The following is a 26,795-nucleotide window of genomic DNA, read 5'->3' as shown; positions in this document are numbered from 1 at the left end:
ATGACCAAATTCAGGCACATTTTGGATTTCTCTGGAAATTAATCCAGGAGCTGCTGGTTGTACATTACTCTGTGTCCCTGTCATGGTATGACAGAGATGAGATGGAATAACTTTGTTCCCTATATTACAGAGATTTTGCTTCTCCCAAGGCAACATGTTCTATGACTGGTCACTCCTGGATATGCTTAATCTTCCCATTGTAAAGTTGGGCTGGGACTTCTATCAGTCCTAATGTCTCTAATATCAATATTGATTGCACTTCCTTCCTTAACCCCATCCACCCCAACTTTCTGATCTCCTTGGCCCTCCTCAATTCATCAATTGGTGAGCTCCTGAGATCCAACCCAAACGTCAATCTCCCCAAGTGAAGCTCTTAATCACCAACAGTGCCCCACTCACTTTGTCACCCACCCACCTAACAGACCTGTGACAGGTAAACATCCCTATTTTCTACCAACGCTCCACCCAGTGCAGAAGCCCTGATATTTTTCCTCTCTCCCAATATGACTTACAACACGAGCTGTGATCTCTTTTTCCATCACCGCCCTAATAGCCTGAATGCGCCTGGGATTGTCTGATCTCAGAAGCTAAGCAGGCCACAAGACTGGTCAGTGCTTGGAGGGGAGACCACCTATGAACAGCAGATGCTGTAGGTTGTTGTGAGAGGCGCTGACCAAAGTAGCCACTCTCTGTCTGCCTTACGGTAGACAAAAGTTAAAGAATTTCATGTATGTTACATTAGTATTAGGTGACAATAAAGGAACCTTGAACCTTTACCTTCACCATCACACAGGTTTTTAACCCTCTCCCATCATCACAAAACAACATAGGTTCTAATCTTCCTGCCTTTTATACTGGATACAAGCTTCCATCTGGGGTTTGGCCTCTGGCTTTCCTGATTCCTGGACCCAGTCTCGCACTGGCTGCAGGGTGAATCATTAATGGATTTTGTCAAGAAAATGTTATCAAAAATATATAGTATTTTACATGAAAAAGGGTGCAATCCAGCTCTAAGATAGACTGCAGAGCTTTGTAGCCAACCACTGCCACCTGATAAATTTACAAATAAACCATAGCCATTCAGTTTGAGTTCTCCATAAAACAAGAGGACAAGGTAGGCAATTCAGCCTTTTGTATTTATTGAAGTATTCAGTTGGATTCCAGATGATTCCGTTCCAGATATCTAACCTAATTTTTAAAAAATCTATGTTAGTTTTGAAACTTTCAATTGTCCTAGATTACAGAGATTTAGGAAGGAGAATTCCAGATTCCCGTTATACCTTCTGTGAGTAATTGCTTCCAGATATTTAAAGAAATTATAATGCTGCACTTAAAATGATAGTTGCAAGGACTATTTTAATTATGGGTTGCAAACTTTTTATTAGACTTAATGTAATTCCTAATTCAAACAGCACCTCACTGCATCCTGCTGTATATATTGTAATATTGCTTAGAGTTTGAAAATAATCTTTGGCAAGGGATGATGATCAAGCTTTGACGAAGACGTTATTATATCAGGGTTCTACATTTTGTCCTTTCTTGACCAGACACTGCTTGCCTTTGATGAGATGAAATTTAAGTAAAATTTAAACTGGGCTAGTTTTCTGCTTGAAAAGCAACACAAAAGGGAATAAGGTTCCAGGAATAAAATTGGTTTATCGAAAACACTAATTTCATGCATAAATTGACTTTCATATTGGAAGCAAGATATGGCAGATATTTGTTTGTGGCAGATATGAATTTGCTGATAGAAATTTGCTGCTATCTTTACTTGCCCTCCAACAGTTGCTTGAAACACGAATGTCTGCAGATGTAGTAAATCAGATGTCTGATTGTAGTAAAAACCCACCGAAATGCTGGAGGAACTCAGCCAGTCTTTTTGGCATCCATAGGAGACAAAGCTATATTGCCAACGTTTCGGGCCTGAGTTCCTCCAGCATTTTGGTGCCTTTTTACTCAAACAGTTGATATTACACTTTGAAAGTATACTCAGTGGACAACCCCTCAATAATGTTCAGGAAACCTCTTATTTGGAAGGGATTTGCTCATTGTTAGCAATGGACCATGCATTTGTTGTTCAAGTTTAAAATAAAATATAACGTCCATTGAACTGTCTGAGGCATGCTCATATTTTCTACTAACCAACCTCAATGTACATTATCTGGCTTACTGGCCTTCTCTCATATTATTGTTCATGCCATATAACAATTTCATTTTCAGGCCATTTTTTCAAGAGCGTTTCCACTAACTTAGTTTTAATATTTTATGAGAGAGAAAAAAATTCCCAGAAGCAGATTCCCTGAGGGAGCTGCTATTTTATTTTTTGATTTGACTCTGAAGAATGACTGTCTGCTCTGACTGAAGCCCGTATTGTACACAGCCATGGAGCAGTAATTGAACACTGCCGGGCCCGCCCTCATTTGCATTTGCTTGCCTTTGAGTGACAGCTGTACACGAAATGCCACATCAGTTGCCAGTATGTTGTGAGTCCACACTAACAATCCCGTGGCTCGAGGGAGACCTGCCATATTGTGATTTGGCTATCAGGCATGAAGGAAATAATTTCAAGTGCCAGGAATATGAGGCTGAATAAATGTTTCGGTGCTTCTGTATGCTGGAGGTGACAGTTCTGATTTACTGTAAAGTAATGCCCTTTTATCTATGGGATTGGCTTTTCTCTTGGTATTCTAGACATTTGTAAATTAAAAATGAATATTAAAATGTTTTCATGCTAGGCTGGAATTGCCCAACTAAGCTGGACTAGTCAGCTTAAAACTGTAGCCCAGTTGGTCATAAATAGACGTAATTTTGAATTGTCTCCATATTGCAGGTGAACACAGTAACATATTTTGGTCTGCTCAACCTTGTGTAATTAAACAGTCCAGTATTTTTCATGTTAGATCATTTAGTTCTCCTTATACTAAGGCCAGGAGAAACAAGTCCGAAGCAGGGACAAAATTGGTATAAATTTTGATTGGGGAGGTTTAATATTTGTAAATATCCACTTCACATATTAGATACCAGGAGCAGAAAAGAAACCAAAGAGTGGGAATTTAAGCAACACCTGGACTTCTGCTGTTGAAGTGGTGGGAGCTTTGACATTCAGCACTGAGTGGAGGAAGTCTTTGAAATGATCACCTTTGGAAAGGTCGTATCTGCCTCGATACGATTGTTGCCCTCAGCTTTGTTTTTGCATGTTTCCAATTTTACCTTGCAAAGAAAATGCTATCTGTTGATGTAGGAATGTATTCTAGTAGCTTTTAAGGTCATATGTTTTAATGCTGTAGTTATACATGTAGTACAGAAGTTATAATACAATATTGCAATAATGACTACACAGAAAACCAGAAAATCAGGAGATATTTACACATTTAAATAGGACTGAGTAAGATAAAGAACATGAAACACAAAATTAAATTCAATACGAAATGAACGAGTGTAATGAATGAGCTGCTCACAAAGTAATAGGAAAACATGTAGAAGAGAGATTGGTGCAATACACAATGTGCTGGAAAAACTCAGCAGGTCTCGCACCATCTTTTGGAAGCAAAGGGATAAAATCAACGCCTTGGGCCGGAGCCCCTCGTCTAGACATGAGAAAAAATTAGGCAGGCGGGGGAAAAGGAGGGAAGAAAGGGGTGAGGAGACCACAGGCCATCAGGCAAGAGGCCTTTAGTGGATATGGGTGGGAGGGCAGAAGAGATAAATGGGGCAGTTCTCTGAATGGAGAGGAAAAGGGGAGGAGGGCTGGAAGAAAAGAGACGGAGGGGCAGGGAAAGAGAGAGATATGGGAGTGGGGGTGCCAACAGAAATTGGCGAAGTCAACAGCTACGCCATCCAGTTGTAAAGTGCCTAAACAGAACACCTGCTATTGTTCCTCCAATGTGGGTAGCCTTGGTTTGGCACTGTGTGAGGCTATAGACATACATGTCAGTGTGTGAATGGGGCTTGGAACAGAAATGGTTGGCTACTGGGAGGTCCCCACCATTACAGCGGTTAGAGCGAAGGAGCTCAACAAAATAATCCCCCAGTCTCCGTCTGGACTTTCTAATGCAGAGGAGGTCGCAACGGAATCACTGGATGCAGGAGATGATCCCTGCAGATTCATGTGAGGTATTGATTCACTTGGAAGGACTATATGGGGCCCAAATTATGGTGAGGGAGGTGGTGTGGCTGTGAGTGCAGCATTTCCTGCACTAAGGGGATGATCAGTGGTAAGTGACCAGTAGATAAGGGAGTCTAGGAGGGAGCAGCTCCTACAGAAAGCAGAGAGGGGAGAAGAGGCTTGTTTGGTCGTAGTCCAAAAGAGGTTTCAAAAAGAGAAAGTCACTTTGATCAACCTACCATAAAGTACTCAAAAAAAATGGTGGCACAGTTAGCACCACGCTGTCACATCACAAGTGTCCAGAGTTCCAATCCGTGTTGCCTGTAAGGTGTTTGTATGTTCTCCCCATGTCTGCACAGGTTTCCTATGAATGCACCAGTCTCCTCCCACTGTTCAAAATGTTCCAGGATTGCAGGTTAATTAGGTGTAATTGGGTGGCTCGGGATCATGGGCCAAAAGGACACTCCAAAGAAATAATTCTCTTTCAGCTGCAGTCAACTTCTCTATTATTTTGGGGATCAAAATACCACCATTTAGTAACTTGAGGTCAAGGAGGAGTTGGTCTGATCAGTGTGTTGGGATTAAAAGAGGAGGCTGTAGCAGGTGATTAAAATTGAGACCAATATATTTCATCCACATTGTTTATGTCCTGCCTTACAAACAATTCTAGATACTACCCAAACATATTTTTGGTTAAATATCACATAAATATTCCGAAACTCTTTTTTTTCCAGCAAAACTTTGTCTCCCCTGAACCTCAGAAATGCTCGTGCTTCTGCAGCTGTGACATTTGCCATTGCCCACACCAACCATGATATTTCTTCTCTAACAAGACACCATAATATTGACATTTTTGTGGTGTGGGGAGCTATTAATTCAAGTCTATATGTTACCTGTATGCAAACTCATATCTGACATAAAGTAAAATCCATGGAGAGACCCACGTCTCTGCAGTGAACATGTATTTCTCTGACCTACAGTACCTTTTCATTCATGTTAATGGAGCAAAAACCCAACACCCAACCCCAACCAACCAATTTTCCCCTGCAACCGCTGCAACCGTGTCTGCCTGTCCCGCATCGGACTTGTCAGCCACAAACGAGCCTGCAGCTGACGTGGACTTTTTACCCCCTCCATAAATCTTCGTCCACGAAGCCAAGCCAAGAAGAAGAATAATGCAACATTTAATTGAATTCCCTGCATTCTTTGTAGAATTAAACATGCAATGAGATTTAGGAAGGATTGACCACAACTTAACACTAATTTGGCAATTAAACCAGAGACGTGTTCAGAATTTTTTGGTTCACAAAGTGGACTAAATCATTAATTTATAGACGGGGTATATATTTAGACACGAGTTCTTGAAAGTTAGTGTGGAGTTGATGGGTTAAAAAGCCTTTTTTCTGAGTGTTTGTGACTGTGACATGTTCTATTCTAAATTGAAGAGAGTTTAAAGATAATAACAGATAACATTTGCAAACTGCAATCAGACAGAATAAGAAAAACAACATGAATCACAATGAAATTCCAAATATATAAGACAAATACAATGTATACAGCAAAAAAAAAATATACCCACCATAGCATATGGAGGTAAACTCCTGTACATGATAATGGAATAGCTCTATCAATGTTGTATCAGCCCCTGTGCTCAACTGGTTTATAAAGATTAAGTCCGTCTTTCCATACTTCATTAATTATGGGTTGATCGTGGTGTATAGGAGGGAGCAGATGAAGTGTAGGGCACTAGTGAGCACGTCCTGCCAGCGAGAGGTGGGGAGACCTTTGGACCGGAGGGCAAGCATAACCGCTTTCCAGATGGTGGCATTCTCTCTTTTCACCTGCGCATTACCATGTGAGTTATAGCTGGTGATCCTACTTGAAGCAATACCATGCTCCAGAAGGTACTGCCACAGCTCCGCGCTCATAAACGAGGACCACCTGTCACTGTGGATGTAACTGGGGTGCCCGAAGATGGCGAAGATGCTGTTCAGGGCCTCTATGACTTAGGAGGCGGTCATGTCCGAGCAAGGCACAGCAAATAGGAAGCGGGAGTACTCGTCGATGGCCGTAAGAATATAGGTATTACAGTTGGTCGACGGTAGGGGCCCCTTGAAGTCCACGCTGAGACGCTCAAAGGGGCGGGTGGCTTTGATGATGTGGGTGTTCTCCGGATGGAAGAAGTGGGGCTTTCACTCAGCACACACCGGGCAGGCTCGGGTCATGGAGTGAATCTCCTCGACCGTGCAGGGCAGGTTGCGAGTTTTGACAAAGTGCGTGAACCTAGTGACCCCTGGATGACAGAGCTCCTTGTGGAGTCTCTGCAGCCTCTCCAGATGTATGTTGGCGCAAGTCCCCCTGGAGAGCACATCTGGCGGTCGTTGAGTTTGCCAGGCTGATACAATATGTCATAATTAAAGGTGGAGAGTTTGATTCTCCACCTGGCAATTTTGTCATTCTTGATCTCACCTCACTGGGTATTGCTAAACATGAAGTAGACCGCGCATTGGTCGGTCAGCAGTGTAAAATTCCTGCCAGTGAAGTAGTGTCTCCAACGACGTACTGCTTCAACTATGGCCTGGGCTTCCTTCTCGACAGAGGAGTGTTAGCTCTCAGGACCCTGGAAGGTTCTGGAGAAGAAGGCTACCAGCCTGCCGCCCTGGTTCAAAATGGCTGCCAGTGCAAAGTCGGAAGCATCGCTCTCGACTTGGAACAGGATGGACTCATTGATTACATGCAGCAATGGAGTGGCAATGTCCGATTTGAAGTGGTCGAAGGCTGCTCTGGCTTCGGTTGACAAGGGGAAGGAGGTGGTCTTGATGAGTGGCCGTGCCTTGTCGGCATAGTGTGGAACCCATTGGGCATAGTAGGAGAAAAAGCCCAGGCAGCATCTGAGTGCCTTCAGGTTGTGGGAGGGAGCAAGTCCATGAGGGGGGCATTACCACCCCGTTCTCCACCACACAACCCAGAATTGCGAGCTGAGTGGTCTCGAAGACACACTTGTCGAAATTTTAGGTCAAGTTCAGCCAAGTTGCAGTCTGAAAACATTTCTCGAGGTTGGCATCATGATCCTGCGTGTCATGGCCGCAGATGGTGACATTGTCCAGATATGGGCAAGTAGCAGTCAGCCCATTCTGGTCCACCATCCGGTCCATTTCCCGCTGGAAGACCGCAACGCCATTCGTGACCCCAAAGGGTAACCTGAGGAATTGATACAGCCGCCCATTCGCTTCAAAGGCTGTGAAAGGTCAGTCTTCTCGGCGGATCGGGAGCTGGTGATGTCAATGGTGGAGAACACGCGGTATTGGGGGATCTGATTCAGCACATCCATGATCCGTGGAAGGGGGTACGCATCCAGAAGCGAGAAGCGGTTGATTGTCTGGCTGTAGTCAACCACCATCCACGGCTTCTCCCTGTTTTTAACAACCACCACCTGGGCCCTCCAGGGACTCGAGCTAGGTTCAATAATGCCCTTGTCCAGCAGTCTGCGCACCTCGCTCGTGATAAATTTCCTGTGTTCATAACTATATTGCCAGCTTTTGGTGGCCACAGGCTTCCAGCCAGGGGTGAGGTTTGCGAAGACTGCTGGTGGAGCAATTCAGAAGGTGGAGAGGCTACAGGTGAGGCACGAGGGCGCGGGCGTGGATGGCTTGGTCTGCCGCTGGCAGGAGGCTTCTGGAGTGGAGTGGTCACAGACAGGGAGTGGAGCGTGAGGACACCCAAAGTGCAGGGAAACGGTTTGAAACTGGTACTGAAAGTCCAGTCCCAGCAGTACAGGTTTGCACAATTGGGGAAGGACTAATAGTTAGAAGTCTGTGAACGTGATGCTCTGGATTTTCAGGGTGACCACACAATACCCCTTTACCCTGGTTGAGTGTGCTCTGGTCACCAATGAAATCCTCTGAGCAGTGGGGAGAATAGCTAGTCCGCAATGGAGGGCCAGGTCTGGGCAGATAAAACTGTCAGTTGACCCTGAGTCAAATAAGCAATTGGTACAGTGTCCATGCACTTTAATCAGTTCTATTGCTTTTGTGAGGGGATGGGGGCAGTCCTGGTCTAGGGTTACTGATGCAGTGACTTGTAATGGGGACAGTGGTGTCCTACGTAATGACATCATGCAACGTGTGCGTGGTGACGTCACAGAAACAGTTGGGCAGGAACAGTCAGCATCGAGGAGTTGGTGCTGCTGCCTGCAACCTGCTGGGGGTGTCAGCCAGCAATGGTAAAAGCTGGGGGTCACTGCTTGCTGTCGGCAGTGGTCATGGTGGTGAGTACCAGGTCGGTAGCATCGGTCGTGGTGGCATGTCCCTGGTTGACAGCGTCAGTAGCAGCGGTGGGTACCTGGTCGGCTGCCTCGGTGGTGGTGGGCCTCCGGTCAGTAGCGGCGACAGATGTGGCTTGACCTTGGTTGGCAGCGGCGGTGGGTCCCTGGTCGGCAGCGTCGGTAGCAACGGTGATGGCGGGGGTGGGTCCCTGATCGGCAGCGGTGGCGGCCATTGAAGTCGGGGCTGGGGCCTGGTCAGATGTTGCTTCGTGAGGGAGGGTGAAGCAGGCCAACCTTATTGCGGTGAGGGTGGGTTGTACCTTCCGCGCTCGGCGTCTGCCCCGTGACGTCAGGCGCTGCCGCGCGGTGGAGCCCTCGCTCTCATTGGACGAGAGCTCTGAGGAAGAAATGTTTGAATGGGAGGGTGGTGTTTGGGCTTCACACGAGGCACTGTGTTTGATGGTGGCCATTTTGGAGTGACAGACTACAGCAAAGTGGCCATTTTTAAGGCACTTCTGGCACCTGGCTTTTCTCGCCAGGCACTGGGACCTGCTGTGCTTGTCCCTCCCACAGAAATAACACTTCAGGGACGCATCAGGCAGCGTAGCAGCAGCCAACAGGCTGTCTGTGTGCTGGGGGGTAGTAGGGTTGAGGGAGGGCATCCTACTCACATCAGAGCATGGGGTCCAGCTCGGAGAGTACACGTCCATACCTAAACCGCATCCTCCATTGTCTCTGTGATCCGGATCACGTCCTCAAAGTTTTCTCCCCCGTGCTCTAGCAGGCGCTGCCTCACCTCATTCGATCAGACCCCGGCCACGTAGGCATCCCGAATGAGATCGTCTGTGGTCTCTGCAGCAATTCTGTCTGTGCAAGCACAGTCCCTGCCCATTGCCCTTCGTGCTTGAATATAAACTCTACAGGACTCACCGGGCTGTTGCCTTCTTGTCGCTAGTTTGTACCGAGCATAGACCCTGTTCACCAGTCACTCATAGAGCCTTTTCAGCATCTTCATGGCTGGGGTGTAAGTGGTTGCGTCCTGGATGCTCTGGTAGATTCTCGGGGACACCATAGTCATCAATATTAGTAGTCGATGGCTGTCCTCTATCACGGCAGGGTCAGAGAGTTGTAAGTATGTTTCAAAGCACCTCACCCAGTGCTTAAAGTCATTCGAGGCTGTAGCTGACTGTGGGTCGATGTCGAGGTGTTCCAGCCGTAGCATACGCTCCATCCCTTCACAACTTTCTAGTTAATAAAATTGTAGAGCGCGTTGAAAGAATCAAAGGCTTGTTGATCCAAACCAACGCTTTTATTAACTAGAAGACTGGAGCATATCACACGTAGGTCGACCAGTCCAGAATGACCTGGTCCGACTAGGAGCAATCCTTTAAGACCTGCCAGTAGGTGTGGCTAAGCTCTCAGCCAATCACAGTCATCCTTCACTACCATCTGTACATAAGTACATTGGTGATAGAACTTGTACTATCACACAGGGTAACTTCAAAAGTAGTTTATAAACTAACAGCATATGATGTCCCTACTGTTATAAAAAGAGTGGTGAACACAAAAGCAAAGATATTATGGGAAACAAGGTGAAAGTTAAATGGTGTACAACATGAAAGTCTGAGACACCGTGACTGAAGGAAAACACGATGCTGGAGAAATTCAACAGGTCAAACAGCATGCTTTATATACCAAAGATAAATATATATAAACAACGTTTTGGGCCTGAACTTTTCATCAAGGTATGAGCAAAATGTAGGAAAATGTCTGAATAAAATTGGGGGGGGGGGGGGGGGGGTGGTGTGGAGGTGGGGAGGAGAACAGGCAAATAGGCCCAGTAAAAAGAAATAAATGACTTTCATAGCAAGACTTTATGATAAAGTAGCAAATCCCCGGCAAGCATTTGTTTGCATCGTTCAGAGTCAAGTCCTTAGAGAAAACACAGAAGAATTAATCTAAAAGGTGAGGAATTTTACTTGATGTCATTACACATCATTCCCTGGGCAGAGGGCAATTCAGACGGTTACAACTAAAAATACTCATAATTGTATTGCTATCTCATAAGAGAAACCACTTGCCAAAATGTTGGTTAATTCCTGAGTGTAAATAGAGTTTATGTCCCGTGATAGACCAGGTTTAGACAGCATATATCAAAAGAATAGATAGCTGGAACAAGGTGGAGTCTCAATAAAGGGTTATTGGTTACCGATGAAAGTTGAGTCCTAGCATTGGGATAAGGATGCGGGATTACTGAAAGGCAATAGCTAAAGGATTTTTGATTTACTAAGACAGGAAAAGGACAATAGACTTTCCTATCAATGGTCCAATTAGAGGGTCATTTTAATTTTAATGATAGCGCAACAGTGCAAGGCCCCTCCAGACCATGAAATCCATGCAGCCCAATTACACCCAATTAAGCTACCAATCCGTTTCATTTTCCCTCCCCATTCCTATGCCAACATGTCTGGTCTCATGCACATATTGGAGGAACCACACCTCAAATTCCATCTGGGTACGAAGCAACTGGATGACATTAACATTAACTTCTCCGGTTTCCATTAGATTCCCACCCAAAACCACCCTCCCTCATCTCTATTTCTCCTTTCCTCCAGTTCTCTCTCTCTCTCTCTTTCCTCTTTGCTCTATCTCCTTTCCTCCAATTCTGCATTCCCAGTCACCCTATCCCCTAGTCAATTCTCACCTATCTTCTCCTATCCATCTGCATTATCAGCTTTTGTCTGTTAGTCTGTGCTCCTCTCCCCTGCCTTTTAAATCAAGTGCCTGTTCTTGAAGAAGAGCTTTGAGCCTAAATGTTGCTTATATATTTTTACCTCCAATGGAAGCTGCAAAACCTACAGAGTTCCTCAGCATTTTTGTGTTTTTACTGCGTCTGCAGATGCTCGTGTTTCACAGCCTACCAACCCTGTTTGTTTTTGGAGGGTGGGAGGAAACTGAAGCCCCCAGAGAAAACTCATGGGGAGAAGTCACAAACTCCTTACAGACAGTGCCAGGTTTGAATCAAGTCACTGGCGCTGTAAAACCATACCACCCCAAACATGTTGGAGCTGTCATGTTCATTCGAATGCAGGTCATGAGCTACACATAGCATATGTTTATCAGACTTTATCAATAAGCGAGAACAATTATGTATGAATTGTAAAAGATCCATTGACTCTTACTTCCAGCAGTGCACATCCTCACAAGCTCCCATTACAATAGCCTTTCTAACTTGTAGCAGACCATAAGTGCTTGCAGACCATTTATCAGACTGAAGCCATCAAGCTAATTTGAAACATCAAAACTATAAGGTTGGGTTGTAATATTCTCTCTGTGTGACCAAGATATTATGTATCATACTCTAAAAGAGTATGCCATCTCAGGTGTTTTCTTCAGGTTTTCAGACTAGACCACGGTGAACTTTGAAAATGACCTTCTCTGTTACAATCCATTGAAGAATTTCCAGTAACAGCTGAAGGAATTTTAAGGGAAACTCAAAAAATGCTGTTCAAGGAAGGTGTAAGAATATTCCCCAACTAGATGAAACAAATCTGATGTCAGTGTCGGCAAGGACTGCAACCTTTCATGTCAAAAGATGGATGTCATGGGTTAGCATGGCAGTTAACACGAAATACTGCAGTCGCAGTGACACAGGTTCAAATCGGCACTGTCAATAAGGAGTTTGTAAGTTCTCCCTGTGTCTGCGTGGGGTTTATTCAGGTGCTCTGGTTTCCTCCCTCCCTCCAAAACATATGGGGTTGTAGATTAATTTTGGTGTAATTGGGCAGCATGTGTTTAAATGGCCAGAATCAGCTTTCACCATACTGTAAATAAAATAAAAATTGCCTACACCTTTAGAGTGCTGGGTGATTATCCACATAGCATTCTAAGAATTCTTCTTTGGCTTGGATTCACGGACGAAGATTTATGGAGGGGGTAAATGTCCACGTCAGCTGCAGGCTCGTATGTGGCTGACAAGTCCGATGCGGGACAAGCAGACACGGTTGCAGCGGTTGCAGGGGAAAATTGGTTGGTTGGGGTTGGGTGTTGGGTTTTTCCTCCTTTGTCTTTTGTCAGTGAGGTGGGCTCTGCGGACCTCTTCAAAGGAGGTTGCTGCCCGCCGAACTGTGAGGCGCCAAGATGTACGGTTTGAGGTGATATCAGCCCACTGGCGGTGGTCAATGTGGCAGCCACCAAGAGATTTCTTTAGGCAGTCCTTGTACCTCTTCTTTGGTGCACCTCTGTCACGGTGGCCAGTGGAGAGCTCGCCATATAACACGATCTTGGGAAGGCGATGGTCCTCCATTCTGCTGATGGTGTATGGAGTTTATTGACCTGGAATAAACAAAGTAATTGAAGACATTGATGGTCAACTTGCCAAGACTGCAGTTGTCAGCATCTGAAGATGCCAATTCAAGAGCTTGCATTGGGTTTTGCAGAAACAAGTTATTCAGTTCAAGCAATCCAGTTTATGCCCTATTCCAAATGGAAAGTCCATTTGTCTTTTCTAAAGAATTGATCCTACACCAAACAAAATGTGGTGGAAGAGTATATCGCAGCAGAATATAAGGAAGTTGCAGACAGAGTAGTGATTGAAAGCCCAAGAGAGGACAGAGTTAATCATGATGTGTACATCAGTTGGCCCCCATTGTGAGTTAGTTACAAACTCCAGTGTCATTAAGGAGGCCGTAAGGCCGGAGGGAGTCACGTGATGGAGTAGTGGCCGGACGGTGAACTCCAGCCCTCTCCAGAAAAGTCGGGAAAAACAAGAGAAAATACAAAGGCACAGAAATACAAGTTAAAGAAAAGTGAGTATAAAGGTGGAAAGAAGATGGAGACAAAAGGAAAAAAATCAAAATCAACGGAAAGAAGAGAGGAAGAGAAGACAACGGAGGAAAAAGGTGAAGGCCTTACCTGTCCGAAGAGGCCCGCTGTGGAGAGAAGACCCCACTACCTCAGGTCGGTAGAAAAAGAACTACAACAATGGCTCACAGAGCCGAGTAAAAGTGCGCAACCGCGCATGCAAAAAAACACACCGACGGGAGGGGGGACCAGCTGGGGAGTCGATCTCCACAGCCGGCAACGACAGCTGCAGAACACCTGCAGCAAGAAGAGACCACAGAAGACAATGGAAACAAGAAAGAAGAGGAGGAAAGGGCATCAAAGAAACAACAGATGGCCAACCCAGAGGAAGAAGAAGAGGAAGAATACAGTGAAATAGATAAAGGGAAAGGCAAGGTAAAGGATATACTTGCTCTTGTTAGAGGATACATGGAGTCATTTAAAGAATGGCAAACACAGGAATTCAATGATTTAAGAAAAAGAATAAACAACACAGAAAAGAAAATAAATAAAATGGATATGACCTTAACAGAAATGGGGAAAAAAATGGACAAGATGGAAGAACGGGCAATAGCAGCAGAAATGGAGGTAGAAGACTTAAAAAAGAAATTGGAGGAATCTAATAAAAAAACTAAAGAGACACAAGAACTACTAGCCCAAAAAATAGATATAATGGAAAATTATAACAGAAGAAATAACATAAAGATAGTGGGCCTTAAGGAAGATGAAGAAGGCAAGAATATGAGGGAGTTTATAAAAGAATGGATCCCTAAGGCCCTAGGATGTCCAGAACTACAGCAAGAAATGGAAATAGAAAGGGCACATAGAGCATTGGCCCCTAAACCACAACCACAACAAAAACCAAGATCTATTGTAGTAAAATTCCTAAGATATACTACAAGAGAAAAGGTACTGGAGAAGACAATGGAAAAAGTAAGAGAGGGCAACAAACCACTGGAGTATAAAGGGCAAAAAATCTTCATTTATCCAGATATAAGCTTTGAACTCCTAAAGAAGAGAAAAGAGTTCAATACAGCAAAAGCGATTTTATGGAAGAAAGGATATAAATTTACACTGAAGCATCCTGCGGTATTGAAAATATTTATTCCAGGACAACAAAACAGACTATTCTCGGATCCAGAAGAAGCACGAAAATTTGCAGAACAATTACAAAAATAGACTGAGGGATGAAGACGGGTAATGAGAGCAAAAATGATCACGATTGATATGTATGTGGGTAAAGACAAAAATAGACTGAGGGATGAAGACGGGTAATGAGGGTAAAAATGACCACGATTGATATGTATGCGGGTAAAGAGGTATAAGAGTGAATAGAGACAATGAGCATATGTGAAAGTATCTGTAATTAGAGGAAAACATAGAGAGTATAGACAAGAATTAATAAGGGAAGGTAATGGAATAGAGAGAACAAGGAGGGAATTAAAAGAGTGACCTTTGTGACATATAAAAAGCGAAATCTTTTCTGGGGGGGGCTGGGTGGGGGAAAAGAGCGGTCACTGCAAAATCAGTTGACGCTTGCGAGTGGATTCGCAAATCCAAATGGAGAGGGGAGATGTGGTTGTCCGACAATGGATAAAGGACAACTCAGGATGGGAAGGGGAGATTGGGGATAAAGAAGATAGAAATAGGAGAATAAGGAAAATGTTGGATGTTGTAGGAATGTTGTCTGGTAAAGAGTTGAAAATAAGAAAACAGAAATGGAAAAGGAGGAAAGGTAATGATGGAAAAACGGAAAGAGAAGATAAACAAAATATAAAATGGCTATGCTGAACTATATGACTCTAAATATTAATGGAATACATAACCAAATTAAAAGGAAGAAACTACTAAATTTACTGAAAAAGGAAAAAATAGATATAGCATTTGTCCAAGAAACACACTTAACTGAACTGGAGCACAAGAAATTAAAGAGAGATTGGGTAGGACATGTAACAGCAGCATCGTATAATTCAAAAGCAAGAGGAGTGGCTATATTAATTAGCAAAAATGTGCCATTTAAAATAGAAGAGGAAATAATAGATCCAGCAGGGAGATATGTTATGATAAAATGTCAGATATATTCAGAGCTTTGGAATCTACTTAATATATATTCACCTAACGAAGAAGATCAAAAGTTTATGCAAGATATCTTTTTGAAGGTAGCTAATACGCAAGGGAACATACTAATAGGAGGGGATTTCAATCTGAATTTGGATCCAAATATGGATAAAACGGGGAAAAAAATTAACAGGAAGAACAAAGTAACCAAATTTATAATTAAATCAATGCAAGAAATGAAACTTGTGGACATATGGAGGAAACAAAACCCAAAAGAAAAGGAATACTCATACTACTCGACTAGACATAAAACATACTCAAGGATAGACCTATTCCTGTTATCAGCCCACATTCAAGGGAGAGTTAGGAAAACGGAATATAAAGCTAGACTATTATCGGACCACTCACCCCTGTTATTGGCAATAGAGCTAGAGGACATCCCTCCAAGAATGTATAGATGGAGATTAAACCCCATGCTACTTAAAAGACAGGATTTTAGAGAATTTATTGAAAAACAATTAAAAATGTACTTTGAAGTAAATACGGAATCAGTGGAAGATAAGTTTATACTATGGGACGCAATGAAAGCATTCATTAGAGGGCAAATAATAAGTTATGCAACCAAGATGAAGAAGGACTATAATCAGGAAACAGAGCAGTTGGAAAGGGAAATAATAAACATAGAAAAAAAATTAGCAATAAAGGAAGATACAACCAAAAGAAGAGAATTGGCGGATAAAAAAATAAAATATGAAACATTACAAACATATAAGGTGGAGAAGAATATAATGAAGACAAAACAGAAATATTATGAACTAGGTGAAAAAACACACAAAATCTTAGCATGGCAGCTTAAGACAGAGCAAACTAAGAAAATGGTATTGGCAACAAGGAAAAAAGACAAACAAATTACATATAATCCAAAAGAAATTAAGGAAAACTTCAGAGAATTCTATGAACAATTATACCAAACCGAAAACGAAGGGAAAGAAGGGAAAATAGATGAATTTTTGACTAAAATTGAACTACCAAAACTACAAATAGAGGAACAAAATAAATTAACAGAACCATTTGGAACAGTAGAAATACAAGAGATAATAAAAAATTTACCAAATAATAAGACACCAGGAGAGGATGGACTCCCAATAGAATTCTACAAAACATTTAAAGACCTAATAATACCGCCCCTCCTGGATGTAATCAACCAGATTGATGAGACACAAAACTTACCAGATTCATGTAAAACAGCAATAATTACAGTGATACTAAAACAAGGGAAAGATCCACTCTCACCAGCGTCATATAGACCAATATCTCTGCTAAACACAGATTATAAGATAATAGCTAAACTATTAGCAAACAGATTAGCAGAACAGGTACCGAAAATGGTAAATTTAGACCAAACTGGATTTATCAAAAAAAGACGCACAACAGACAATATTTGTAAATTTATTAACTTAATTCATGCAGTAGAAGGAAATAAAGCACCGGCAGTAGCAGTTGCTTTAGACGCAGAGAAGGCCTTCGACAGAGTAGAATGGAATTACTTGTTCAAAGTATTGCAAAAATTCAGTTTACCGGAGAAGTTTATTAATTGGATTAAAGCATTATATGAGGGACCGTTAGCGAAAGTGACAGTAAATGGACATGTATCAAAGCAATTTAACTTAAGCAGGTCAATGCGGCAGGGATGCCCACTATCACCATTATTGTTTGCGCTAGCTATAGAACCACTAGCAGAATCGATAAAATAGATAATAATATAAAAGGAATAAAAATAAAAGACAGGGAATATAAAATCAGTCTGTTTGCGGATGATGTGATAGTGTACTTAACAGAACCAGAACTATCAATAAAAGAGCTATATAAGAAATTGAAGGAATATGGAGAAGTGTCGGGATACAAGATAAACGTAAATAAAAGTGAAGCAATGCCTATGAATAACGCGGATTTCTCAAAATTTAAGGAGGAATCCCCATTCAGATGGCAAACGCAGGCAATAAGATACCTAGGTGTGCAAATAAACAAAAATCTAGGCCAATTATATAAACTCAATTACAATCCACTAATGAAAAAATTACAGGACGATTTAGAGCATTGGAAAGAGCTACCACTAACACTGATAGGAAGGATAAACTGTATTAAAATGAACATTTTTCCAAGGATACTATACTTATTTCAGGCATTGCCAATACAACTGACAGAAAAATTCTTCAAAGAGTTAAAGAAAATAATAAGGAGATTTTTATGGAGAGGGGGGAAACCGAGGATAGCACTAGATAAATTAACAGAATGGTATAAACAAGGAGGCTTACAATTGCCAAACTTCAAAAATTATTATAGAGCCGCACAATTAAGGTACCTATCAGATTTTTATCAAACAAGGAAAAAACCAGACTGGACGAGACTAGAATTAGATAAAATAGGGGAAAAGATACCTGAACACATATTATATAAATGGGACGAAAAATTGGTACAACATAGAACTTCTCCAGTATTACACCATCTCCTCAATATATGGAAGAAGATTCATGTAGAAAGAAATAAAATAAATTACCAAATACCAAAACTAATATTGACGCAAAATAAGCTACTCCCTTTTACAATAGACAACCTTGCCTTTAGAAAATGGGAAAAAAAAGGGATTAAAAGAATAGAAAATTGTTTTTCAGGAAGTAGATTCTTATCCTTTGAACAAATGAGAGATAAGTACAATATAACTGGAGATACAGCGCTGGCATATTACCAACTGAGATCCTACTTGAAAGATAAATTAGGAAGCAATTTGAGTTTACCAGAGGGAAGTAACCTTGAATATGTGATTACAGATACAATGTTAATCAAAAGATTTATAACAAATATGTATATTAAACTGCAAGAAAAGGAGAATGAGGAAACAAATGGTAAAACTAAACAAAAATGGGAACAAGATTTAAATATAAAGATAAAAAAGGAAACATGGGAGAAGTTAGGCTCTGGAACGATGAGAAATACAATAAATACGAGGCTGCGTATGATACAATATAATTGGTTACACAGACTATACATTACACCGCAAAAGTTAAATAAATGGGACCCAACAGTATCTGATAGATGTTTTCGATGTAAAAAAGAAAGGGGAACAACAATTCATGCAATCTGGACATGTGAGAGAGTAGAAAAATTTTGGGATGATCTCAATCAGATATTAAATAAAATAACAGAAAACAATATACCAAAGAATCCAGAGATCTTTCTCCTAAGTAACATAAAAAATAAAGAATTTGGAATTGACTTGGAAGATGCACAAAAAAGATTTGTCAAGATAGCCCTAGCCATAGCAAAAAAATGTATTATGTCAACCTGGAAATTGGAAGATAATTTGAAAATACAACAATGGTATATAGAAATGAATAAATGTATTCCATTAGAAAAAATAACATATAGTTTAAGAAATAATATTGAAATATTCGAACAAGTATGGGAGCCTTACATTAAATACAATAGCGAAAACCTACCGGGAACAAACATTACCTAAGTTGATGGAAGGAGAAGAAAAGAAAAGAATGGACTCAGTAGAATTTCTGGTGTATTTTTGTTGAATGACAACATTGTCTAACTGAATTAATGCAACCTAGATTGTATACCTAAAATGGATGAGAGTGGGGGGGGTGGGGGGGTGGCTTGGGAGGAGGGAGGGGGGAGGGAGAAAAAGTCACTGTAAATGTGTGGAAAAGAAAAAGTGTATATCATGGCTATTGTGATTTATGGTGTGAAAAATAAAAAATTTAAAAAAAAAAAAAAGGAGGCCGTAAGGCCTATGGAGTGGCTGAACCCATAAATTTATCGGAGTATCCATTAACATATATCACTAGCTAGATTTTTTTTTCATATTAAAGGAAAGCAAAATGACACATGTGGTATTGGTTGTAAATAGAAATTGTTTTAAGGGTGCTCCATAATTACTGCGTGACATGGTTGGCAGCTCTCTGGGTTGCAACATTGTTTAAGGAAGTTCTGGAGTTAGTAGTTTGAATGAGAAGTCGTGCTGATTAGCGCTCCTGAGTTTTGGTGGTTTTGTTCAGCACTTTACACTGTGGTCGAGCGGAGAATGCAGATGCTGCAGAGTTCATCCATTCCCCTCAGTATGATCTTATTTGTCCCATTACTCAAACAAACTGATACAAAGTCCAATCTGCTGGAGGAACTCAATGGGTCGAACAGCATCAGTGGGAACAGAAAAATTGCCTGTTTCCAGTCAGAATCTTTTATGACTCTCAAACTATGTAAAATCCTCCTTCCATCTTTATCCTCTCATTTCAATGAGTAACTTCTATTCTCTTACAGAAATTAAGTATAATTTCTTTCTTAATTTTATGTGCAGTGCCCTTCAGAAGTGCCCTGAAACCTGAGAGGTGGTTTTTACTAATGATCACAAGTCACAACTGTACAATATTTTCAGATAAGTTCAAGCTTTCCTTTCAATGCTACTACAGAAGATTGCCCCATTTTAGTTCAAGCTTTTAATCTTGCAATAATTTTTACTGTCATCAGGCCACTGACTGGCAGATCTCACAGACAGTGGCATTGATTCGTAGTCTGCCTGACGGTTCTGAAAGCCACTTGCAGCATTTTGAAAGAAACATGTAAATTCGGCTTAAGTGTTTCTGATTGACACCTCAAGAGAAATAAAAACTGAATTTTTTAAAGTTTAGATTTATTTGCCAATTCAAACTAGAAACAGAAAATATGCTAACCTGAATACAGAGTGGGCTACATTAAAAACACTTGGCTATCGAGCACTCGCACTCCATCCATTTGATATCCACCACAAATTCTACCCCACCCCAGTCACAATGTTCCCTCTCCCCAACCAATCCTTACTGTCACCCAACCATCTCTTCAAAGATATATGTAACCACTTACAGATAGACTCATTTTTAGTCCTTTCCATCAGTGAGGTCTTGTATGGAATGAGTGCTGCTCACTGGCTTGATGGTAATATGACCTAGTATCTAATGCATTCAAGAACAGTCCATTCATTTGTAGAGATTGCTCCCATGAAGACACACACAAGTCCATTGCCCCACAAGTTTTAACTTCAAATCTATCTGCTGAATAGGCTGGCGTCTCAGCCATCACATTGTGAAATCCAGCTTCACAATAATACTGTTATAAGTGTTTGTATATTCAACAAATTTGAAGTTGGCAAAGAGAAAATCACTTTGCCCTGGTGCTAAATGCATCCTTTAGCTTGCATAAGCTGCATAACATGGATGAAGAATGACAAATATTGATTTAAATGCCACTTAAAATCTGTGGTTGAATTCTTGACAATTTTGCCTGCGGAAACAACTGAATTGGTTTACTAAATAACTGGCACCTGAAGGAGCATAGACTGGCATTTGGTTCGACATTGTGCCCACTTGAACTAATTACTCCAGTGTCTGCAGATTTGGTGGAAGGAGATCCAAACCGCTTTGACCAGCCTGTGCTCTTGTACTTATGTGAATCACAGGCTAGAAAGTGGGCACCCGAGAGAAATAATTTTCTTGCAATCTTATCTCCAGGATCCAGGCCACCTCACTGCCTTGTTATGAGTCTCTGAATGTATTATTTTCCAAACTTATGCCAGCTGTAATCCAATGTCAGGGAGTCTGAATCTTGCTCCAGGGAATTTCTACCTATTCTAAACCAATTGCTCATGTTTGGACCGATGGAAGTTCTGCCTCTGTGATCAGCAATGATCCGGGTTAAAATTTGTGCTTCAGTCCTGTCACACTTGCACTTTCTCCATGTGACTACATTGGTTCTTCCCCCCCACGGCCCCCCCCCCCCGCCCCCCAACCCACCTCCCGGTACTCTGATTTTCTTCAGCCCTCTAAAGGCCAGCAGGTTAGTAAATTAATTAGCCACTGTAAATTTGCACCTTGAATCTAAAAGGAGTTCATAGAAATGTGGGGAGAAAAAACAAAATAGATGCTTTCTGATTACCATGTTCCCAGTGGGCTGAATGGCCTGTTTCCAAGCTGTGTGAGGCCATGACTAAATTTATCACAAAACCTGGAATCTGGTGTGTCCAGCTCTTTACCAATAACATTTGCTAGACCCCAGTCAGAGCTATGATTTGTCCACTGTACAAAGTTAGGGGCTCTAAATGTTCTTTGGCTTGGCTTCGCAGACGAAGATTTATGGAGGGGTAAATGTCCACGTCAGCTGCAGGCTCGTTTGTGGCTGACAAGTCCGATGCGGGACAGGCAGACACGGTTGCAGCGGTTGCAAGGGAAAATTGGTTGGTTGGGGTTGGGTGTTGGGTTTTTCCTCCTTTGTCTTTTGTCAGAGGTGGGCTCTGCGGTCTTCTTCAAAGGAGGTTGCTGCCCGCCGAACTGTGAGGCGCCAAGATGCACGGTTTGAGGCGATATCAGCCCACTGGCGGTGGTCAATGTGGCAGACACCAAGAGATTTCTTTAGGCAGTCCTTATACCTCTTTGGTGCACCTCTGTCTCGATGGCCAGTGAGGAGCTCGCCATATAACACGATCTGGGAAGGCGATGGTCCTCCATTCTGGAGACGTGACCTACCCAGTGCAGTTGGATCTTCAGCAGCGTGGATGTAATAACACAAGAAATAGAAGCAGGCGTCAACCATATAGTCATCATTGCATAAGTTTATCACTGATCTGATCTGGTCTCGGCTCTACTTTTTTGCTCTTTCTTTAGCACATTTAACTGCCTGAGGTATGAAATATATTCAATTACTCAACTTTTCTTTTCCATTTCATTCTTTATAACTTCCAGAAAGGCCATAGCAAGGACTAAAACTCATTCAGTGAAGGAATCGACGTGTTAAAGAAGAGTCAGCAAGAAAGTGGCATTGATCGGCTTTCTTTAAATGATCTTGGACCTCAAAATCTGTGCATGTATGGCTTTGGTCGCTGCCCAGTGTATTATCATGTGCCATGCCAATGCTGCCAGAAGCAAGCTGATGGGCACTACCAGTTGCCCCAATAACCACAAGGACAAAGACTGAGGGGAACGATAGGCTTTATTGTACAGAAGACTTGAGCTGACCCGGATTCAAGCTCGGGAAGTGCAGGGAAGGGAGAGGTGGATCGACCTTTATGGCCTAGGCCACAGGGGAGGAGTCCAGGGGAGAGTGTCATCAGGGGGCGGGCCAGCCCGTGCCTTTACCAGCCAATAACTATATACAATCCATTCCAAGGAGGCAGATCAGATATCATTTGGTGCAGCCGTTCTGAAACTAAAGTTCTTTATTCCAGTTAGTGCCCTCTGCTGCGCATCATTGAGCAGCTAGAGGGACTTTCCACACAGCAGCATGCAAGAAAGTTATTGCTCAACTTCTACTGGCATTCCACGAGGAGTGCATCAAGAATGGGAAAACAAACAGCAAGCAACAAGAGAGAGTGAACTGCAAGAAAAGGCAGAGTGATGTGGAGGAAAATTGACACCAGAGGCCATGAAATTAAGGACACAATTCTCCAGTTTCAATATAACTGAGTACCTGAGGTGACTGGGCTTTACTGAGTACTTTCTGACTGAACTCTGCCACCTGCTGCAAGCACAATGAACTTGGAGCATGGCAAGGACATTTTTGACAAATTCAACATGATAATGAATTTTTTTATTTCTTTTCTCCAGGCTGGATCTTGATTTACTGTTATTTGTCACCAATATTAATGATTTCAAAGTGAATATAGATGATTAGTACATTATGGATGATCCTTCAATTATGGTGGTATAATGGAGAATAAAGAAGGTTATGGAAGATTACTACAGGATCTAGATCATTGAGAAAGTGGGCCAAGGAATGGCAAATGGAATGACAAATGCAGTGTTGCATTTTGAGGAGTTAAGCCAGGGCAGGGCATGCACAGTAAATGCAACATCTTGGAGTGTTGGAGAATAGAGGGACCGAGAGAGAGAGAGAGAGAGAGAGAGAGAGAGAGAGAGAGAGAGAGTTCCATGAATGTGGTGATACTGATAGAAAAGATGGTGAAGAAGGCATCTGCCATATTTCACTTTGACAGTTTAGGCAATGAGTACAGGAGTTGACACATTATTTTGCAACCATCTAAGACATTGATGAGATTGCACTTGGAATGTTGTGTGCATTTCTGGTCACTGAGCTATATAAAGGATGTCACTTGGCTAGAAAGGGTGCAGGAAAGATTCAGAAGGATTTTACTCAGACTGAAAGGCTTGAATTAACTGTAGAGGCTGGAACTTTTTTTCCCCTGTAAGGGGCAATCTTACGGAGCTGTATAAAATCATGACAGGCATCAATAAAGGTCACAGTCTTTTCACCAGGGTAGGGGAGTTGAAAACTGGAAGGCTCAGATTTAAGATGAGGGGAGAGATTTAAAGAGCAACTGTTTCCCACATAGAAGGTGATGGATTTTTGGAGGCAACTACCAAAGGAAGTGGAAGAGGCAGGTATCATTACAAAGTTTAGAAGACATTTAACCAGGTATATAGATAGGAAAGGTTTACAGGAATATTGCTGAAGAATGCAGCTTGGCATGGATGAATTGGGCTGAAGGCTTGTTACTGAGCTGTCTAACTATACTTACATCGTTGTGTCATTTATCATCCTGCGTTGTAGAAAGAATGCTACTGATCCACTCTTCTCTTTCAAAAGGAGCTGTGTACATTCATCTACACTGTAGCAGATGGAGGGAGTGCATGGTATTGCAAGGACTAGAAAATCTGCCACGTTTTTGCTTGCTTTTTGACTGCGCAAACACAGCTTTGCAGGCACTCTGTGTCAATTTGGAGATGTGCTGTGCCCAAAACAGATTTCACTTTCAATGTCGACATACAGCATATTGGTTCGATTATTGCCAACTTCCTGACAACAGCTATGATGCCTTCAATCTTAAGTATTCGGATCTGCCATCAGCATTCGATTCATTCCAACAAATGAAAAAATGTTTGCTCAGAGAAGAAGGACATCCGTTCTTATCATGATTTAGAAATTAAATTTAGACATACAGCATGGTAACAGGCCAATTTGGCCCTATGTGCTGCTCAATTTACACCCCATTAACCTACACCCCCCAATACGTTTTGAAGGGTGGGAGGAAACTGGAGCCCCTGGAGAAAACCCATGCAGACATGGGGAGAACAGGCAAACTCCTTACAGACAAGTCTGGTCCTGATCGCTGGCACAGTAAAAGCGTTGTGCTAACTGCTATGCCAACCATGCCACCCATATGTTGCCAATTTTTTTAATGGTGTTATGTCATTGAAAATTGGGTTAACCTGAAATAAAGCAATTCTCTGCATGTTTCTGTATGTTAATGTCCATGGGTAAAAAGTAGGGTATCAAAAACCAGAGGGCACAGATTTCATATGAAAGGAATGAATTTTAAAAGGAATTACAGTGGTTGATGTATGGCATGGGCTGCCAGGGGAGTGGTGGGATCAAATCTGATTACTATGTTTAACAGGTATTTCGACAGACACTCAAACAGCCAAAAGTAGAAGGATATGATTCTCATGCAAGCAAATTTGATCCATACAGATGGGCAAAAAGATCAGTCGCAGATCAACCAAGATATCAATGAAAAGTATGAACAACTGTAGAGGCTAAATTTCCAATTCCTGTTCCAGAATTCATTGATGCAAGATATTACATTTGCTTAGGGCCTCCAACAAAAATTGGTCAGGGACAATTCCTTCTAATTTAGACTTAAAGCATTCTCTATTCAATTTAGAAAATATCAACAGAATTCCACAAATTATCATGAACTTATGAAACGGAAATCCTACTCTAACTTTAGACCAGTTACTAGAGAACAAATGGTCTGAAGTGTTCGGATATTCTAAAAACCTATAATAAAGTCCAACATAAGTGAATTGTGGGCAAAATAAAGCACATGGGATTGGTTGACTGACCTTGGTTGAATGACAAGAAACAAGGCACAAGATGATTATATGTGTCTTTTTCCAGGGAACAGACCAGCAGGGGTCAGTGGGATGCCATAAAGCTTGCACCCGAGTGATTCTCAATGTATATAATGTAGACGAGGAAACTGAATTTCGACATGTGCTGATGTCACGAAAATAGATGGGTTTATGAGTTCTTGGGAGAATGTATAAAAAAGGCTTCAAGGCGATTTAGAATTTGGTAAGTGACCTGATACATGGATAAATGTGATGATCTACTTTGGATAGATAAACAAGGTGACAGTATTATTTAAGTGGTGATAGATTGAGAATGACGATATACAAGGGGAACTGGGTGTTTGACCACCAGTTAGTTAAAGCAAACATGCCATTGCAGCAAGCAGTTAAATGGCAAATGGTTTGTTTCCTTTTTCAATATATTTTGACAACAGGAGCAAGGTTGTCTTCCACATGGTCTTTATGCTACTCACCTGGACTTTTGTGTTCACTTTTGATCTCCTCACATAAAGGATAAATTTGCCATCGAGGAAGCTCAACGCTTCAACACTGGCTAAGTGGAATGATGTAGTAAAACACTAAAGTCTGCAGACACCATGATTGAAATTAAAAATCCAATGCTGGAAAAATTGTAAATTGATTTCTGGAATGTGTATGAGAAGAGATTGAGTTGACTGGGCTTATATTCACCATAGTTTAGAAGAGCAAGAGATCTCATTGAATTCTGAAAAGAGCTTGACAGTCATGGTGGAGGGTGGTCATTTCCCCACACTGAGGAGACCAGAATGAGGAGCCACAGTTTCAGGAAAATGTGCAAGACTGAGATAAGTATTTTTATTTTACCCAGATGTCATGATCCTCTGGGGCAAGAAGTGCACAGCTGAGTTCCAAAATTCCCATTGCAGTAGTTGGTGCAACCTTTAGCTCCAATCTTGGGAAAGAGGAGGATAATCTGGTTTCAATTAGAGAAAAAGGGAATAGCTCAAGGTAGGGGCTGCAGATCCCTTGGCATCTCCAAAATACTGAAAAAAGAATACATGAACTTATCTCAATCACAGTATGGGCTTTTTTCAGTGGTATGACATGATAGAATACATTGATTTTACTCGCTTATGAAGATTACATCAAGCATACTTGCAGACGCTGGCACAGCTTTTTGCCAGGAACCATAGGGAGATTTTCCTTTTGATTCTCACTGCATGCAGAATTCCACAGATTTCAGCTGCTTCTGCCACTTTACCCAAATGGTATTCTTCTCTTAGAACACAGTGAGCAGAAAGAAAAATGGAAATATCACAGCAGAAATCAACACTGGCATTGTCTAGTTGTGCTAACAAACACGTGTTAACAACCAGTTAAAACCTTGATGTCTTTTTCCATAATCTCAGATCACACCTGGGACCAAACCTGGGAACTCCTTGTCCTGTATTCCAGGGCATCTTGTTAGAAACACCTCAGGGAAAGTGTCTGAGGTAAACTATTGTTATGTATAATTGTCTGGTCAGACACACTTTAACATAACATAACAATTACAGCACGGAAACAGGCCATTAGGCCCTTCTAGTCCGCACCGAACCAAACACCCCTTTCTAGTCCCACCTCCCTGCACAATGCCCATAAC

General features: G+C 41.9%; 1 protein-coding gene across 11 annotated transcripts in view; it reads left to right on the top strand.

Annotated features, from left to right (window-relative positions):
- LOC138735929 (teashirt homolog 2) overlaps positions 1 to 26,795 on the top strand; it is a 491,059-nt gene that overhangs the window by 382,693 nt on the left and 81,571 nt on the right. The window contains exon 4 of one of the 11 annotated variants that reach the window (XR_011340008.1): positions 3,018 to 3,231. The exons of 9 other annotated variants lie outside the window; for them this stretch is intronic. The gene's annotated coding sequence lies outside the window, so the exon portion shown is untranslated. Of the gene's footprint in view, positions 1 to 3,017; positions 3,232 to 26,795 lie in introns of those variants that run through there. One more of the 11 variants, XR_011340013.1, reaches the window with a different exon arrangement.

The sequence above is a fragment of the Narcine bancroftii genome, chromosome 6 (assembly GCF_036971445.1).
Source record: "Narcine bancroftii isolate sNarBan1 chromosome 6, sNarBan1.hap1, whole genome shotgun sequence".
In the NCBI taxonomy this organism is placed as follows: domain Eukaryota; kingdom Metazoa; phylum Chordata; class Chondrichthyes; order Torpediniformes; family Narcinidae; genus Narcine; species Narcine bancroftii.
Note: the sequence above shows the minus strand (reverse complement) of the source record. Positions and strands in the feature narration are given on the sequence as shown.